The sequence below is a fragment of the Natrix helvetica genome, assembly GCF_964273705.1.
Source record: "Natrix helvetica genome assembly, chromosome: 8".
In the NCBI taxonomy this organism is placed as follows: domain Eukaryota; kingdom Metazoa; phylum Chordata; class Lepidosauria; order Squamata; family Natricidae; genus Natrix; species Natrix helvetica.
In genome coordinates this window covers 23,577,824-23,582,231 of record NC_138559.1, presented here as the reverse complement: position 1 = coordinate 23,582,231, position 4,408 = coordinate 23,577,824, and positions in this window count along the sequence as shown.

Here is a 4,408-nt window from a genome sequence, read left to right as displayed (position 1 = left end):
ACACATACGCACACATACAGGCCACTTAAGCTAAGCCATGCCCAGGCTCCGAGCCATCTCACATGGCTCACAAAAGACCCTGTTCCTTAACCAGCAAACAGTTCCCATTGGCTGACTTGTTGTTATGGCTAACCCAGCTCATAATTTCTTACGCACTGACAAAATCTTTGTCTGTGGTTACGGCAACCCAGACACAACCATCACATTTGATTTGAAAGAATAGTTTTGTAGCTTGTCTCTTCAAAGAAACAGAAGGTTCCCACTGAATGTTTTCTAGAGCTTTGTGTGATGCATGAATGCAACATTGGACAAAAAGCTTACATGACCTGGTTGAAGCAATATACCATATTTTTTCGGAGTGTAAGACGCACCATGATTTTGAAGAGGTAAATTTAAAAAAAAAAAATTGCACTCAACAGGCCTCCCAAACCCTCTGCATGCCTTGTTTTTTGCAAAAAAAGGGGGGGATTCAGAGCTTTGGGATGCTTGTAGAGTGCTCCTGGGGGCCGGGGGGGACAGCAAAAAATGGGCCGTTTTTTGCACAAAAAAGGTGGAGGCATGCAGAGGTTTTGGGAGGCTTGTAGAGTGCTCCTGGGGGCTGTGGCCAAAAACAGCCCGTTTTTTGCTCTTGTTTGCCCTCCCCAGCCCTCGGGAGCACTTTGCATGCCTCCCAAACCCTCTGCAGGTCCATTTTTGTGAAGGGGGTGGGGTTTCAGTAGGCTAAAAATACTGCATAAGACGCACCCAGATTTTCATCCTCTTTTTTGAGGGAAAAAGGTGCGTCTTATACTCCGAAAAATACGGTAAGTAGTAGATTCACCTATGACCGTGATGGTGAACCTGTGGCACGCATGCCAGAAGTGGCACACAGAGCCATCGTCCATTGCTCTTCTGGGTCCCATTGGTCTTCACGTTTGCGGGAGCGCCAGAAACTGGAAGAGAAGCTCGGAAACCGGAAAAGCTGAGCTTCCGGTTTCTGCCCTGCCAGCTGCTCTTCACTTGCACATACGCTCCAGAACTGCAAGACCAGGTGACCGGTGCACACGCGCACACAGGAAACCGGAAACTCAACTGCTCTTCTAGTTTCCGGTGCTCTCCGCACGCATGTACGCACTCCCATTTCAGCACTCAGTGCCGAAAAGGTTCGCCAACACTGACCTACGACCTAAGTGAAGTATGGCGTATTTTTCCAGGTGTTGTATCCTATGTCCGAAATATTCTAACCATCAATTTATACAAGGAAGAATTCTGAGAATTCCACTAAGTGAAGCACATTTTGTTCAGCTTTTGAATGTCGCATTGTGTAACAGAATTTCACATTCTGTTCTGTGCTTCAAAGATTATACGTATAAGAGAGAAGCATCATTCATGGTTGCAAATGACATATATAGCCTAACTCAGCTAAAAATATCCCTTTTTCAATAAAGAATGGCATTTTAAACTCCGTAAGGATCATGCATAGCCGATAATTGGAACCAATGTTCCTTGCCACATCATAAAGTAATCTGTACTATTTGATAACAATTAGGCATTTTCCAAAAAAGAAAAAAGAAAAAGGCAGATGAATTTCAAAGCTATTTTTCAATACAATGAGTTGCTATTTGTGGAGATGCCTTCCTTTTCGTAAGATATTTCTAATGGAAAGAATTAATGTTTTTCACGGATCCCTTGCTTAGCTGAAAATGCCATTTTCCAAGAATTCATAAATAGTTCTTCCTTCATGAAGTCTGAAATAGTGTTAGTGTCATTCCATTCCATTCATAGCAGATCACAAAAGTGTAATGGAGAGAGGTAGGGTGGGGAAGGGAGAAGAAGGTTGAGAGGCATTTGTTCCTATTTTTGCTAAGGCACAGATGCAACAGTACTGATAATAAAAGAGGATAAAAGAACATTTGCCCCAATGCTAAAGAGTGTGAAGCTTCTAAGCCATGAACAGTTGCAGGAAATGGGTATGTCTAGTTTAAGGAAGAGAAGGACCAGAGGTGGCACAATGGCAGACTTTCAATATCTCGCGGTGGGGCAGTGGTTAGAACGCAGTACTGCAGGCTACTTCTGCTGACTGCCGGCTATCTGCAATTTGGCAGATCGAATCTCACCAGGCTCAAGGTTGACTCAGCCTTCCATCCTTCAGGATAAGAATCCAGATTGTTGGGGGCAAATATGCTGACTCTGTAAACTACTTAGAGAGGGCTGTAAAGAACTGGGAAGCGGTATATAAGTCTAAGTGCTATTGCTAAGTAGGAAGGAAAGAAGGAAGGAAGGAAGGAAGGAAGGAAGGAAGGAAGGAAGGAAGGAAGGAAGGAAGGAAGGAAGGAAGGAAGTATCGTGGTGGCACAGTGGTTAGAATGCAGTATTGCAGGCTACCTCTGCTGACTGCCAGCAGTTCAATCCTGACTCAAGGTTGACTCATCCTTCCATCCTTCCAAGGTCAGTAAAATGAGGACTCTGATTGTTGGGGACAATATGCTGACTCTGCAAACTGCTTAGAGAGGGCTGTGAAGCACTGTAAAGTGGTATATAAATCTAAGCGCTATTGCTACTGTAGAAAGCCTTCCTTTACTAGTCCTTCCACATCAGCAACCCTTTGGTGAAAAGGCTGATTATTTCAGTCCTTCTAGTTTCTGATTTTTTCCAAAGAAAGTAGCAAGACACCAGTAAGTTTCCATTCTCTTAATAACTTTTCTTTCTTGAACTGTTTGGCTTTAAATTAAATTTCTCAAGTGGAACCATCTGAGTACTTGGAATAAAGGACCTTATTCGCCTGATTATTAAGCTAAAAGTTATGCCTTTTATATTGTGGCTATGATCTGAATAATTGGTGCTTTATCAGTTTGTTCTCTGTGTCTCTGGTAGATCAGCATATTTTTCCCTTTCCAATCCTCTCCTGTGCAGTTTAGCCTTTATCAAACCACCGGGCCTGGATTTTTATATCCATGTGTAATCAGCCAAACTGAAAACAAAAGACCATGCTAATTAATTTTTAAAAGTTCAGATTTAGTTGTGCCTCTGTGTCATTTCTTGTTCTGACCAAGGCTTCCCAAGAGCATGAAGCAAACGCCTTGTCTTAACAAAAATCCCTTTTATTAATTTACTGTGAATTCTGCTCATTCACATCTAGCAAAATCTTTCAATGGAGGATTTACAGTCACAGACCTGATCTGGGTTGGAGAGCTGCCAGGCCGAGATTTGCAAAACTTGGCAAGGAGCCTCGGAGAGTCACGAACCAATGAAGCAAACTAATTTAAGTTCATGCCAACTGCTTCGGTGACTCCATCCAGCGACCTCATTCTCTGCCGTAGCCTTCTTCTTTTGCCCTCCATCCTTCCCAGCATGAGGCTCTTCTCCAGTGAGTCCTTCTTCCTTCTCATTAGCTGGCCAAAGTACTTGAGTTTCCTCTTCAGGATCTGGCCTTCTAAAGAGCAGGGTTGATTTCTTCTAGGACTGACCAGTTTGATCGCCTTGCAGTCCAAGGGACTCGCAGGAGTCTTCTCCAGCACTCTGCACTGTTCTGTGCTTCAAGCATTCAACAAAGTCCCCTTTTTTCTTTTGCTTGCCTAAGTGAACTAAATATGTGATATCTGGACTAAACCATTGTGGTTTATAAGCAGGGCCTAGAGCTTACAATGATGTATAGTGATGAAACGAGCCATAATTGTTTGGTCAACAAGGAACAATTAAAACAATCCATGGTTTAGTGGGAACTGAAAGGTTTCCGGCATGAAAAATCAGGAACAGGATCAAGTTCCAGTTAAGACGATTTATTGCTCATGCCTGTGCAAAAAATCTAGTCAACCACAGGTTTTGACTAAATTGGCATTAGATAAGAGTTAACAGAATTCAAGAGAGATTGGACTTAGATTGTTTGTGGGAACATAACGATGCTAGGCTTAATACTCTCTTGATGCCCCTGCCTGCTCTTCTCCTATACATGGAAACTCCGCTATGTCCTTCTTTAGCGAACAACTATGTTCTTCTTCCCTAGTAAAACAGCACATATTTCACCTTTGTCAGCTAGGAATTTGAATCTCTTCCCATCGTCTCCCAGTTTACAGACAGACAAATATACTCCCTTGTTCTTTCTTTTTGCTTTCGCGACGCTTTTCCCTGTTGCATTCTTTTCACACACAAAAAAGAGCGTGTGAGTGAAGAAAGGAAGCGATGGGATATTTCCATAATTCATGCAGACCGCAGGACCGATTCTCTCCTTTTTATTTTTAGCAGAATCTGCATCACCCAAATGCAGTGCAATAATTGAAATTTGAGTATGCAGTAGCCACTGATCTGGAACCACCCCCTCTAACTGGCATCCATCAGTAATGCCTTGACATTGGCAGATGGCAATGGGCTTGTTTGTTAGTTTGTTTGTTTACACCAAGTGCCAGTCTCTTTGCATTCCGCCTGCTGAAAA